Source organism: Oryctolagus cuniculus, chromosome 9 (genome assembly GCF_964237555.1).
Source record: "Oryctolagus cuniculus chromosome 9, mOryCun1.1, whole genome shotgun sequence".
NCBI lineage: Eukaryota > Metazoa > Chordata > Mammalia > Lagomorpha > Leporidae > Oryctolagus > Oryctolagus cuniculus.
The window spans coordinates 34,021,185-34,037,008 of NC_091440.1; the positions used below are offsets into that span (position 1 = coordinate 34,021,185).

Here is a 15,824-nt window from a genome sequence, read left to right on the forward strand (position 1 = left end):
AACTATACATAAGGTCTAAAAAGAGCTTCTCTGGCACACTATGCTAAAAATTATCTGTTTTCTTTCAATTACATTACAAAAGATTTTAAGTTTGATGTCAATGATAATGACAACAGGTGTTTTTAAAACTCACTCATTATTTTAAAATACTTTTATAGTGTTCTTTATAGAAGAACCTTTTTAAAAATGTAAATAAACCAAGATAAATCATCTTCTCAGAGATACAAAGGTATAGAGTTGGGCTAAGTTTCATTAGAAGTTTATTAAGTAGTATTATTTTTTTTTTTACAAAAGCACATTGCTGACTAGCAGATGAAAATGAATATTTATTAAATAAAAGATAAAGAAAAGAAAATGAATCCAAAACATTATTATACTTCTGTTACCTAACAGCTCAGAAAGAATCCATAAAATAGTATATTAAAATAATCATGGGAAATGTTACTAATATAGAAAGGTGTAGTAAAAAGACTGGAAAAATTACTTAAGGGGGCTGGTTTAAGGGAACACTATCACAAAAATAAATGAAGAAGTAATATAAAACATTACAGGAAGAAATATTGCTTTGCACGTGATTTGTCACAACAAATGAAGTATGAAAATATGAGTTCAGGAGTGACTGTGTGGTCTAGCAGTTAAGATGCCAACTGGGATCATGTGGGAGTACCTGAGTTTGAGTCTTGGATCCACTCCTGATTTCAGCATCCTGCTGATGTGCATACTGGGAGACAGCAGATGATGATTCAAGTAGAAGAATCACTGCCGCCCACATGGGACACCCACATTGGATTCCTGGATCCTGACTTCAACCTGGCTCAGCCTTTGACCATTGACATTTGAAGGAGTGACCCAACAGAGAGATTTGTCTGTCTGTCTCTGTGTCTCTGTCTCTGTGACCCTGCTGTACAAACCTTTAAATAGTCAATAAATAAATAAATAAATGTTCACAATGAAATCTTTGCAGTTTTTCTTTATAAATACAGAACTGAAAAGTAGCTTTTATGTTTTTGAGGGAAAAATATTAATCCATCGTCAAAATAATTTGTGTGTTTAATAAACTGGATACCTTTAGTAGATTTTTAAATACTTGTTGTGAGTCTGAAAGGGATACCACCACTTACAGATGCTCACTTCAGAAATGTATCTATCTAGAAACACAGCAAAAGTCGTATTATGTTAAAGAAGAAATAAAACAAAAGAAGTCTTTCTGTTTACTACTGGAAAATGCATTCAGAAGCAGCTGCTACTTGATAGAAGATATTTAACATACAACAAGGTTTTAAGAAAAAAGATGATAGGTTTCCAAAGCCTCGGTTATCATTTGATATAGGTATTTGCCTTTTGTATATATTTAAGAATTTGCATTCTTTTTTCTGTTCTAAGAACACCTTTTTCTAGCACAATGTTAAAACACATGGTGTGTGTTATGGTCCAGAGACGTGTGTAGTAAGGTCATTATCAACATTCACAAACGAATTTTTGTCTTCAATGCACATTAACTCACAGATGATCAGACGTGAAAACTGAAGTATTCAGGATTATTGTCCTTTTGTTTTCTGGCGTTCTTGTATGATATAACAAAGAATTACCACTTTAGAGTATAGGAAATCCTGAAATAAAAATAATTCAAATTCAAATCTTGCCCACATTAAATTAAAAATAATGAATCCTAAACACTTCGAATAAAACACACAACTTGCAAGTAAGTGAATTCACAATTTGGGCAAAGTTGTTTTGAGTCTTGGACTATTAGCATGTAGTCACAGTGACACTTTGTGTTCACTGCTAGGGAGTGCACGCTAGCAAAGTCCTGAATGATTGACTGTGGTGAGCCTTGGCATGGGCAACACTGCTATAAAGTTCGTCCTTGGGAGAGTGAAGCAGAAAAAGGGGAAAAAATAAAAAAAAAATCAGGCTGACTAGAAAAAAGCATGTATGCTGTGTCATTAGCTCATGGGTAGTGTCACTCCAAATTCACTAAGATCACCTGCATTGCATTGTATAACAGAGCATTCACCTCCTTTTTTAAAGTCCACTGATCTCAAATCCTTTGGATCTAAAACATTTACTCTGTAATGTTTGTTAAAGAGGTTTCATAAGTTACTAGAATTCATTTCTTAAAATCTCAATGGATAGTGGGATTTATAATACTCTGAAACAAAATCAAACAAACTCACCTGGATTCAACATGTGATTTTTGTTCTTGAAATGATACAATTCTACTTATATGTGAAGAGGTAAATGATACTAAATTTCAATGACTACTGGAGAAAGAACAAACATTTTGAATCCAAGTACCCAGGTATATAATTCCATAAGCATTGGGAAGGATAGTTACATTTTCTAATGTATATTTTATTATAATATTGCTCCTATTTTTAAAAAGTTTATGTAATATAGACCTTGAGAAAAAATATTTTTAGCCAAAAATAAAAGATGAATTTATTGGACTATTTATGCTATAATAAAGCAGTTTGAAAAGAAATTTCAAGGGCAAGTGTTTAGAGAGGCAGCTTTGAACACTGACATCTCATGTCACTGTTCTTGGGCTTGAGTCCCCAATCTCTTTCCATCTTACTGCTAACATGTGGCCTGGGAAGCAGCATGGATGGCTCAAGGGCTCTGCCACCCGTGTAGGAGACCTGGATTGAGTTATGGGCTACTGAGTTCAGACTGGCTCCACCAATCTGTTGTAGGCATTTGGGTGGTAAACTAGTAGATGGACAGTTTCTTTGTTTCTCTCTCTCTTTCTCTAAGTATCTCTGCATATCAAATATAGAAAAGCAAAATAAATTTGGAAGAATGTGAGGAGTCTATTAATTTCCGTAGTTTTCAACATTTAATATTCATAGATTCACTGAAACTTCATCCAAAAAGAGATTTTTTAAAAAAGATTTTATTTATTTGAGAGGTAGAGTTACAGAAAGAAGGAGAGACAGAGAAAGGTCTTCCATCAGAACTGGGCTGATCTGAGGCCAGGATCATAAGCTTCTTTTGGGTCCCCTGTGTGGGTACAGGGGCCCAAGCACTTGGGCCATCTTCTGCTTTCCCATGCCATTGCAGAGAGCTCGATCAGAACGGGAACAGCCAGGACTAGAATCAGTACCCATATGGGATGCTGGCACCACAAGGGCAGAGAGTTAGCTCGCTACATCACAGTGCCGGCCCTATCCAAAAAGAGATATTTGCTAATATGTGAATTCCTTCTTTTGTAGCAAGGATCAAATTGTGGAACCAGAAAACAGCATTGTGACATAGCAAGTCAAGCTGCTGCTTTGGACATCCACATCCCCTATGGGAGTATGGGTTCTAGTCCTGGCTGCTGTGTTTCTAATCTAACCTGCTAATTCTCCTTGGGAAAGTAGTGATGGTCCATGTACTTGGATCCCTGACACCCACATGACAGACCTGGGTGGAGATCATAGCTCCTGATTTCAACTTGTCCCAGCCCTTGCTGTTTTGCTCATTTGGGAAGTGAACCAGTGAATAGAAGAACTGTCTCCCATTTAAATAAATAAGTAATCATATAAATATATAAATCTTTAAAAATTAGGGAGGCAATATAACAAAGTATGTTTAAAAAAAAAGTTGCTACTGGGGATGGCATTGTGGCATGGTGGGTAAGGCTGGCTCCTCAAATGCTGGCATCCCATATGGGCACAAGTTCAAGTCCTGGCTGCTCCACTTCTGATTCAGCTCCCAGCTAAATGACCTGGGAAAAGCAGCAGAGGATGGTCCAGTGTCTAGGGCCCGGCCACCCAAGTGGGAGGTCCACAAGAAGCTCCTGACTCCTGGCTTTGACCTGGTTCAGTTCTGGCTGTTGTCATCTGGGGAGTGAACCAGCAGATAGAAGATCTCTTTCTCTGTCTCCCGCTCTTTCTTTGTAACTCTTTCAAATAAATACATATATAAATAAATATTTAAAATATTATTAGTAAAACTATAGTTGTCTTTTTCATCCTCTGATACTTTTTAAAATTAATGCAATATTAATACAAAGGGAACTAATTCAATTTAGTTCATTGATACAATTCTAAGAATATAATGATATTCTCTACTTTCCTACTTCTCCCTTCCTTCCTCCCTCCCTCCCTCCCTCCCTCCCTTCCTTCTTTCCTTCCTTCCTTCTTTCTCTCTTGTTTTTGATTTAACATATTTTTATATACATCACAATCAATGGCTTAATGCTCCACCAAAAAAGAGCTCAACGAATAAGAAGTACAAAGACCTTAGTTTAGTGGAAATATAGGCAAAAATTATAAAATATGAAATGGAAAAATGGCCATTTCATCTATATATAGCAAATTTTAAAGTACTCACAGATTCTTGAAACTATAGTAGTGTAACCTTAATTATTGGTTTGACAAAGGTATAAAAACAAAGTTTGACAAAACTATATTTGCAGTAGTACTGATATACACAGATAATTCTTTTAAGATATATTTTTATTTATTTGAAAGACAGAGATACAGAAAGAAGTAGAGACGGGGGGGGGGGGTCTTCTATCTGCTGGTTTACTCCCCAAATGGCTGCAATGGCCGGAGCTGAGCCAATTTGAAGCCAGGAGCCAGGACCTTCTTCCAGGTCTCTGACAAGGGTGCAGGAGCCCAAGGACTTGGGCCATCCCCTGCTGCTTTCCCAGGTGCATTAGAAGGGAGCTGGATTAGAAGTGGAGCAGCCAGCACCCATATGGGATGCTGGTACTGCCGGCCAGGGCTTTAACCCACTGAACCACAGCGCCGGCCGGGCCCCTCTTCCCTTTCCTCTCCTCCCCTCTCCTCCCCTTTCTTCCCCTCTCCTTCCCTCTCTTTCCCCCTCCTTTCCCCTCTTTTGCTCTCCTGTTTGTTGATTCAAGCTTCCTTCAAATGTGAAAGCTGGAAGCAACAGGGGATGATTGTTCAGACAGATGGGCCCCTACCACCCACGTGGGAAACAGAGATTGAGTTCTCAGCTCCCAGCTTCAGCCTGGCCCAGCCTGGCTGTTGCAGTCATTGGGGAGTGAACCTTGAACAGGAGCTTTCACTCTCAGTCTCTCAAATAAATAAATATTTAGAAAAAAATTTAATGAAGTATGAAGGCACATTTCATACTGGAGTAGAGCAAAAGAGCTGAGACAATGGCTAGATCACACTGAATCAAAGGAAACGCAGTGAAAGCTGAAGCTGGAGATCTTGGAAAGACCCAAGGATTAGAATTTTAATCTATATTCAATAGGGCCCCTTAAAAGAATCCTAAGCAAGGGAGAGATACCACCAACGGTGTCTTTTCTTGAGTTTTTCGCTGGTAAACTAAAGTTAGAAAATAATGCAGCCATTAAACTGAGAAAATTGAGTCATAGCAAAACATGCAGAATACCTTCAATGTAATACCCTGTTTAGGCTTCTGTGAGGAAGAAGGGATCCCATATCTGCCTCTCTTTTTAACGGAGTTGGGGAAGAGGGGGAAGAGAGAGAGAGAGAGAGAGAGAGAACGAATACTTCCATCTGCTGGCTCACTCCACAAATGGCAATAATGGTAAGGTCTGGGGTAGGCCAAGACTGGGCAGGGACCTCATTCCAAATCGCCCACATGCCTAACAAGGTCCCAATACTTGAGTCATCACTTGCTGCCCTGGGGTGCACATTAGCAGGAAATTGGAATCAGGATCCCGAACCGGGACTCAATTTGGGTTTTCCAAACATGGGACATGGGTACCCCAAGCTAAGTGTCCTCACTGCTAAGATAATTTTCCACTCTTAACTCGTGTGTGTTTGTGTTTATGTGTGTAAAACAGAATTAAACAGTAAGTTTTAATTATGTGCATTGTGGTACAGTGGAATAAGCTGGTGCTTGGGATACCCACATCCCATATTGGTTGGAGAGTGCCTGGGATTCGGTCCTTCCTCCACTTCAGATCCAGCTTCCTACTAATAAACAACATGAGAAGCAGCAGTTAATGGCTCAAGAACTTGGATCCTTACCACCCACATAGGAGACCTAGATGGCATTCTTGTTCCTAGCTTTGGCTTGGCCTATCCTTGGCTGTTGCCAGCATTTATAGGGTGAACCACCAGATGAAAAATCTCTCTTTCTGTCTCTGTTGCTTTGTCTTCCAAATAAATAAATGTGAATAAATAAGCTTTAAAAAATTAAAAGTTTTATTTTGGTTCCAAAAGCTTGAAATCCAGGTATGATTTCTTCATAATACATATTTATCTTTTTTAATGTTCAACTTCCGACTTATTTTGAATTTTTCAGATTTTAGTTTATCACACTTTTTATATTAAACATTTAAGAATTTTCATATTTTTTATTTACTTGAAAGAAAAGAGAGAGAGAGAGAGAGAGAGAAAGAGAGAATGAGGGGATTTTCTATCCACTGTTTTATACCCCCCAACAACTGCAGCAATGAGGGCTAGGCCAGGATGGATACAGGGCCTGGAACTTCATCCAGATATTCCACATGAGTGGCTGGAACCCAATTACATGGGTCAATATTTGTTGCCCAATAGAGTGTGCATTAACAGAATGTTGGATTGGAAGTAGAGTTACTGGCACTTGAATAAGGCACTCTGATGTGGGATGTGGGTATTCCAAGCAACAACTTAACTGCTGCACTAAATGCCTGTGCAGCCACATTTTTTATTAACAATAAATGTGTATTTATGGGTTATAGCATAACATTTCAATAGATGTGTACAATGTGTACTCATCAAATCAGGGTAATTACTTTGGGACTGGAGTCTTCGAGTGCTTTTCTTCTATTTGCTCAGAAAATATGAGGGCTATTGTGAACAGTAGTCATCCCTTGTTCTGTGGAACACTATCTAACGCTTATGTGGTACCCATTATGCAGCCTTCCTCTACCCTCTCCACTCTTGCCAGCCTCTAGTAGTTGATATTTTATATTCAGATCACCATTTTTTTAGCTTCCACATATGAGGGAGAACATAGGTATTTGTCTTTCTGTATTTAACTAATTTCACTTAATATAATGTCCTCCAGTACCATTCTTTCTGCTGCAACTGATAGGATTTAATCCTTTTTCATGGCTAAATAATACTGTATGCCAACTTTTAAGAGAAAATAACTATACATGTCGCTCCCCCTCTTCGTGGAGGAACGACACTAAACCCTGCCTAGGCTTCATATCCGAGTCACGGCACCATTATGTCGCTCCCCCTCTTCGTGGAGGAACGACACAAGACCCTGCGCTGTTCTTTCGTCTGCTCGGCCCTCCCTGGGTTTGCTGCTGGTTCTTCCCGGGTTGGCTACTGTCCCTTCCACCTCCGTGGAAGGGCAGTTCCCCCTGCCACATTCCCCACTTCCGCAGGGGAGCGGCACACCGCCGGCCGGCTCTCTAGGGGGCTGCACAGGTGTTCCCCTTAGATGTTCCCCTTAGATGTTCCTTGTGCATGCCGTCTCTCTCCTCCTTTATAGTCCTCCTCCGCCAATCCCAACTCTGCTACCCACACGCCGAGTACGCTGCTCTCCTCCAATCAGGAGCAGGTCCCACAGTTTATTGGTTGAACTGGAGGCAGCTGTGTAGAAGCTGTTTCCCTTCTCAGCGCCATATTGTGGGAAAGCAGATGCATAGAATAAGTCTTAATTCCAGTAACTTAGTCTAGTCCGAGTTGCTCCCAGTTGCTCCCCACAATACACAAGTCAGTGGTCAATTCTAATTACAGGGATGCAATAAGGTTAGAAGTAGTAGTTGGGAAGTGGGTGGAGTTAGTCAAGAAAAATTTAAAATAAGTTAAATCTACTTAAATACAAGCATCTCATGAAGACTTCTTCTGGAAAGTTTTAATTAAGGTACTGTGGGAATTGATTTGCAAGTAGGTAGTGTTAGAAATCTGGGTGTGAGACAGGATGACTGGCCTTGACTCCAAGATTCAGAATTGAAGATGACTCATTAGACTAATTGTGATTCCAGCAGCCTCCTCTTTGCCATAGTCTTCTAAGGCAACCTCTCTTTGCACCTTGCTCAGAGAAAGTGTGGATTTCTTTGGCCAAACAGACACTAGGTAGATGTTGCTTTCCTTCAGAAATGAAATTAATTCAATATAAAGCACAAGGAAGAGCTTAGACTCTAAAATAATCTAAGCTTAAGTGTCAGCATTGTTTCAGTTTTATGATAGTATCAATTAACATAAGCAAAATCTTGTACAGTCTGATCAATTCAGTAGCATTAGGCCAATGTTGAGATTTAGAGAATGCAGTTATGTTTACATTAGCATGTGCTCTCCTATCTGCTGTAGCAGGGAACCTAATTGATATGTGAAGGTGCTTTGGATAAGAAGGGTGTGTATGGGAGGGGTGGAGAGGAAGGAAGAGGGCATAAGTCAACGCAGTCAATGCGTTGTTGACATTCCTTGCTCTCCACACTGTTAGAGCCAAAAATTGCTGTCTGCACATGTGTGATGAATTGTTATTTTCCACATGTGGGATTTAGTTTTCTCCTTCTTGTCCCATCATCTTTGCAAATCTGCTTGCCTCATAGCAGGGTTCTGAGGGTTAATCATTTATTTAGTGTGTAGAAAAGTACTTTGGGCATCTAGACGAAATATCTTATGTAGAGAATTAATAATACAACAATAACAAGCTGGCGAATTGTAGTTCGTGTGCATCTCTCATCTCAAGTCTTGTCTGGGCTCTAGCACTTTTTCATCTATGGGTGGGTAGGGTGAATTACTGGAGTAAAGCACACATATTATTCCTGGCTCACAAAATAAGTACAATAGATAACAGGAGGAGTATCCCTAAGAGTTGATTTGAAAAGAGGACGATAGATGAAAAAGCAAGATAATCCACAGAGTAGATTCTTAGGCATTATATTATTCAGAAAGACCTCCCTAGAACATCCTAGAGATTGTGTGGGGCTTTGCAGGACCTATTTCCTGTTTGTGAATTCTGTCCACTTTCCCTGGTTTACTTCTGAGTATGCACCAGAGGCCTGTTGAGTGCCTATTAAAAGATAAAATTTAAGCTCTCCCTCCAATGGATTTAAAATAAACATCAATCGGTAATCACCAAATATGCATTTATAAAAAAGAACAGTCATAGCCTGAATAGATTAACATAAAACCAACAAACTAATATTCTCTCTTATCACACAAATGTGGACATTCGATCTTTTTTCATATAAATTATACAAAATGGGTAAGTTACCCATGGAAACCACACAGATGTGAACTAAGTTCAGTTAAGGTCTTGGAAAGCCTCTATTCCACTAACATTTTCTGATTCCAAAGCCCCTGTGATTAGTTAGGTCAATTCACAAGACAGTGAAATGGGTGCATACCCACTCACTTACAATCACTCTTTTTGTGGAAGGGACCTCTAACAATCTGTACACAGAGAAGGAGTTAGTTCACTCAGTGTTCATGATTCCTTCTGACCTCTATTTGAGCTCACCTACACTGGGCAAGTAGGCCTTGTGATAGAGGAAGTGGGAGTGATTGAGGGAAGAGACTTTTGGGGAGGGAGGCAATTTGAGAAACTGAATGAAAGCCTAGCTTCCTTGAGTCTCTATTGATAATAATTATCAAGTCTACATTGCATATAAAAAAGGATTAGAAGGGCTGGTTCTGTAGCATAGCAACCCATATGGGCACCTGTTGGAGTCCGGGCTGTTCCACTTCTTTGTGTGTGTGTGTGTGTGTGTGTGTTTTATTTCTTTTTTTTTTAACTTTTATTTAATGAATATAAATTTCCAAAGTACAGCTTATGGATTACAATGGCTTCCCCCACCATAACTTCCCTCCCACCCGCAACCCTCCCCTTTCCCTCTCCCTCCCCCCTTCCATTCACATCAAGATTCATTTTCAATTCTCTTTATATACAGAAGATCGGTTTAGCATATATTAAGTAAAGATTTCACTTCTAAACCAGCACTCTGCTATGGCCTGGGAAGGCAGTAGAAGATGGCCCAAGTCCTTGGCCCCTGCACCCACGTCAGAGACATGGAAGAAGCTCCTGGCTCCTGGCTTTGGATGAGTGCAGTTCTGGCTGTTGCAGCCATATTGGGAGTAAACCAGAAGATGGAAGACCTCTCTCTCTCTCTCTCTCTCTCTCTCTCTCTCTCTTTCTCTCTCTCTCTTTCTCTATTCTGCCTCTCTATAATTCTGCCTTTCAAATAAAAATAAATAAATAAATAAATAAATTTTTAAAAATAATTGGAGTCGGGGCCGGCACCGTGGCGCACTAGGTTAATCCTCCGCCTGCGGTGCCAGCATCCCATATGGGCGCCGGTTCTAGTCCCGGCTGCTCTTCTTCCGGTCCAGCTCTCTGCTGTGGCCTGGGAAAGCAGTGAAGAATGGGCCAAGTCCTTGGACCCCTGCACCTGTGTGGGAGACTGGGAGGAAGCACTTGGCTCCTGGCTTCGGATAGGCACAGCTCTGGCCATTGCGGCCATTTGGGGAGTGAACCAACAGAAGGAAGACCTTTCTCTCTGTCTCTCTCTCTCACTGTCTGTAACTCTACCTATCAAATAAATAAATAAATAAATATTTAAAAATTAAAAAAAAATTGGAGTCTTGTCCAAAGGCAAAACGAGATAATTACCTCTTGGCCAGGCAGGGGAGAAGTTCTACTATAAGTGCTAGAGGGAAGCGTTAAGTCTCCAGTGACAATGTCAGAGGGGCTTTCAATTGTACCTAAGTTCAGTGTTGACCCTTCCCAAACACCTGGAGACCAGAGAGGAGGGCTCTACCTCAACTATCGCACTTCTCCTTCCCTACCTTGGTTAAGTGCCATTCCATTCCTTCTATAATGAGCTTTTACTAAACTTTTTAAAAACTTGTTGCACAGTTTAACAACTATTCCTCCAACACGGTGCTTTGCAGAAAAAGTGGAGGCTGGCTGCTGGGTGGGCTGAGGGTCCTGACTCATTTGAATCCTGGAACTTGAAACTGTATTTTCAGAGGGGCAAATCAGCTGTCACCATGTTATTGCTGTTTGGTATCCAGGCGGCCTGCTCAGGGGCAGCCCCTGGGTGAGCCAAGTGGAGCAGCCAAGAGCAGTTCTGCAGGAGGATTCCTAAAGCCCCTGGGAGTTTGGTAGGGATGCTCTTTAGAGGGGGATGGTTGGGGTGAGACCGTGTTGACACAGCAGAGTACAAATCTGCTGGAGGGCAGAACTGAGGATGGATTTTTATGACCAAGCTTCTGGAAAGATTTGGGGCACAGATGGGTATGAAAGGAACTGAACCTTATTTCCTTGTGTGCCTGAGAAGGTGATATTGCACTTCCCTTGGGAACCAGGAAGAGAGAGGCATTTCCACCACCCCTATGGCTATTGCTGGCATACTACTTCAACAGCAGAAACCACCCACTCTCTTAGCCCTGCCTCAAAAGGAGAAGGGGCTTCAGGGGCATATGACCATATGCCTTCCATGTCAGCAGCCATCAATCCGTAGATCCCTTTGGGGCTGAAGTGTGCTTTCTCCAGACCTAGAACTTGACCTTTTCTTCCAACCATCTCTTCCCACTTTTATTCAGCCTATCCCTATGTCCCAGCCATCCACATAACCATTGGATCTAACTCTTTCCAATGATACAAAATTTATTAATTCTAACCACCCCTTTCAGACAGAAAAGGAAGCTCACTGTTCAATAGATTAAGTGAATATCTGTTTGAGATGGGAAGGATGTAAGATTTGTCATTTGGAGAAATCAATAATCCAAATATTAGCAGACACTATTATACTCTTATTAGCCTCATGTTCAATACTCCTTACTCCAGAACCAAACCTTTCATTTCCTTTAGTGAGAAATCTCTCTATGTAAGAAATATAGATCCCATGCCTGAGGCAAACATTACTGTACATGATTTTATAATCTAAATAGTTTACAAATTATACAAAATAAACTATTTTGTTCCAAAAATTGAATAATATTGGTTTTGAATAGTGCTGTTAGCTTTTTTTTTGCAATCAAACCTGGTTACTTATTTATTCATTTCATCATTTAAAGCAATGTATTGATGGATAAGCAATTATAATATATCAAAACAATGTAATATTCAATTGTTTCACATATGTGAACTCTAATAACATACTGGCAGTAGAGTCTGCAGGAAAATCAGATCAAAATTTCACTACAGTTTAAAAGGACTTCTTTGTTCTCTGCATATTTCCTTTGAATCTCATACCTGATTTAATGAATGAGTATGTAAAACAGGTTGCACATATTTTAGTGGTAATTTTGATACTATTGATCAGCAGTTTGCTTGCATTTATTGTTCACGGTTTGAATCACATGAAAAGAAAGAGTATACTTCTAATGAATCTCTGGTATTAGCATGCCATTTTTGAGTTGTCAAAATTGCTATTACAAGTGTAGTATTTTGGATCCTTTTTAGATAGAATATCTAAGCAAAGCAATTATGAGCACACCCATTTTACAGCTGAGAAAACTGAGAATCAAAGATGGATAGGCACACCAAACACAAAATTGATGTTGCATTTCCCAAATTATTTTAAACATAATTCAAATATATTCTCAACATCATGATGATTTTTGTTAACAATAGATGTCACTTGAAGCAGAACTTATTTTTCTCATCATTGAAAACAGTTTGTTGACATTTCTGACCTATTCACACCCTGGCTTTGACTCATTTCTAGCTCTGATCTTGGATTCTGCCTGCTCTCTTTTCTCCCTAAGTAACATGACTTTAATGAATCTGGACTCCTGTTGTTGTCACACATTCCCCAGTGAGACATCAACATTCTGACCACAAATTTAAAAATAAGTTCAGAAAACAATGATAGAAAGTAGATTTTTCTACCAGAACTAATAGGTATTCCCGGGCTATTCCTTCCCTGTTTTTGCACAGCATATGCTCTTTATAAATAATGTCAGAAATGGGTCTTCGTTCTTTTAGTAAGGTGGTCATTTAATGTAAGTAAATCCACATTAAATATTGAAGATCAGAAAAAAGCAGCCTCTTCAAAGAGGTCACATTTAAGTGAAGAAAAAAAAAATAAAACAATGTGTGGGGAGAGGGCCAGCCTGGTGCTGGATGGCACAGAGTTAATGGCTCATGGAGAGCATATACATGTTTTTTAAAGATGTTTTATTGCTTACAAAAGGAAGTAGTCTTGAGAGACTGGATACATAAACTGGCTCCAGCCAGCTGCGGCTGTCGGACTAGGAAGGATCCTGTTCAATTAGTGTTGTAAAATAAAATACTTTGTAAAGGAAATAAACACATTGTGAGCTAAGATTCATGCTTTCAAATATACACAAGGTTTGAATTTTTAATTAGGGTTGCTAATTACAGTCATCAGAAAGCAGAACAGAATAGATTTTACCTTACATTTAGCAGACAAGCCTTCAACCCCAGTGTATTTTTCAATTTCATTAATATTTTATGAAAATGGCCCTTGCAGCTTCAGCCTATTCCAGTCTCCTACAAAACTGCCCCACATTATGGATGCCAATGCCTTTAAGCCATGTACATTAGTGTGATGACAAAATGCAAAACAGCATCTTGTCAACCATTGCATCAATTGATTCTATTAGATAGTGTAAAAACAGTTGGGTGTGAGTTATAATCTCAGTGACACTAATGATGAAGCAAGATACTGGCTGAGAACAGCCATTAGCTATAAGCCCAAAATTAATGATTCTAATATTTTTGAACAAATTAACCTTAATGAACTGGTCTTGCAAATACTGTATTATCCACAGATAAGTCAGTTAGTGGAACAAAACCACTACAAGTATATGTGAGAAACATACGCACATATTAGCATTAAACAAACACAAAATTTATATGTAGCTGTTTTATGTTTACCCAGTTCTCATGCTTGTTTGCAACTCAGATACAATATAGATACAACTAGTCACTTCAGATTAAGATGTAATTGATAATGATTCAATATTTTATAAAATTGCCTGTAACATAGTGGGATAAATAAAATATTTCCCAAAGTTGAAAGGTAAGTGACTGGCATAAAATAAAGTTTATATATTTAGCATACAAGGGACTTTGCTAAATGTAAAGTGAGTCTTTTTGAAAGTTACTGAAAAGAATATCATGTCTCCATGTCTGTTTATTTTGTTAGGTTGAGTTTTGACAAGCAGTTTTCATAAGCTAAGCCATGCCCACATCCTCTTTGGAATGAAGTGTCAAGTTACCCCTCCCCCAATAAAAGCTTTGGAAAAGTTACTTCAGTGATTCCCAAACTACACATCAATGGCATAGTTTTGAAAAGTAAGAGATATTAAAGATACAGCACTCTTATTAGCTGTTTCTGCACAAGAAAAAACGTTATACCATAGTTTTGACCCACTCTTACATTGTCTGTGATTATTAGTGTTGTCAATGTTAATGGGATTTAGTGAGCTGAAATGAATTTTACAAATAAATGGAATATGCCACCCTAAAACAGTTCAATATCAAGTCAAGTGTAGCTCAAAAAAGCATATTAATCATTCTCACAGTTTTGTGTATGAGATTTCCTGCTTGTTTCCTCCACATAGCGCAACTTGAGCTTTTCTTTATTCCAAATGTTGCACTCATGTAACCACAACTGTCATCACAAAGGTCTTCCACTGCTTCTTTTTTCTTTTTCTTTTTTTTTTTATTGTTTAGTTCCTACTCCAATCTCTGGTCCCAAATTCTGAAGACCCATTCACAAATACTGTACAAAACCCAAATGGCTAATTTCTAGGAGAGAAAACAAAAGTAAGGCACTTGCCAACAACAGTTTGTTGGCTTAACTTTGACTTGCTTTCCTGGGAAGGAAGAAAACAGAATTTTCAATGTGAACTGTCAGCCCTTGTTATTACAGTAGCTTGCTAGTGAGAGATCCAGTCTCTCTACCATTGGCAGAGAGAAGCAAAGAGACCCTCCAAACAGAATTCTTTCAAGCTTCCTCTACAACTCCACTTAAATAATTTACTTTTTATTTTTTTTCTCAGACTATTCTTTTTAGAGTTGGCTGACATGTGCATTGACAAGCGAGCTTTACTACAGAAGATAACTTGTATACTTAGAAAGGGAAAAAAATCACAAAAATTCCTCCATCTCTGAGAACAAGAGAGCTACTATATTTACTTTGGGGAAATACAAGTTAGCCTATATTCTGTCTCAAGCTAGGGAACTAAATATAAATTAAAATACCTAAAATAGTTTCTTCTGAAGAATAGTGTTTACCTAATTTAAAAACCAAACCAGTGGCAGTGTACCTAATTTAGCAAACTCGAACAGTCCAGGGAGCTGTTAGATTTAGGCAGAAAAGTTTTAAATCTGTTCATTAGAACATAATACATAAAGCCATTTAATCCATGAAAGCTTAATTTTAAAATTCATCCTTTTAAAGTTCTGACAGCTACTGAGGAGTTTAGTAGAGGAATAAATGATGTGGAAATAATGTCTTAAGTGTTGCTACTGATTTTTTAGACCCTTGGTTTCACACTTCAATATTTATGATGATGCTTACTGACTAAAATAGAAGGTAGAAGGACAAAAGGGCTATTTAGGTCACTCATATGCATTTGGATTATAAATGGAATGAATGACCTATGCTGACTAAGTACCTTTACATGGATACAAAAAAAAATCCTTTCATACTTATTATACTGTAAAAAGACTAAAATAAACTTCTTTGCAGAGAGAAATAGTTTATGAATTGATTTTAAAAGGTTATGGTTGCTGAACTATAGTAAAATATTCTTTTAATTAAAAATCGTTTCTCTTCCTCTGTTCTTAAAATGATTTTATGCAGTGCCTTTTCAGATGTTTCACAAAATTCTATCTAGTATACAATTTCATACTATATCAAACATATTTTATTTGTTTTAAAATATTTTTTTCATTTTAATTTTTTATAG

The 15,824-nt window shown here is 38.5% G+C and overlaps 1 long non-coding RNA gene across 1 annotated transcript in view; it reads right to left on the reverse strand.

Moving 5' to 3' along the window:
* Positions 1-502: 502 nt before the first annotated feature.
* LOC127492012 (uncharacterized) overlaps positions 503-15,824 on the reverse strand; it is a 61,535-nt gene continuing 46,213 nt past the window's right edge. Inside the window, exon 4 of the long non-coding RNA XR_011378741.1 lies at positions 503-1,610. This is a non-coding gene — a long non-coding RNA (uncharacterized lncRNA). The remainder of the gene's footprint in view (positions 1,611-15,824) is intronic.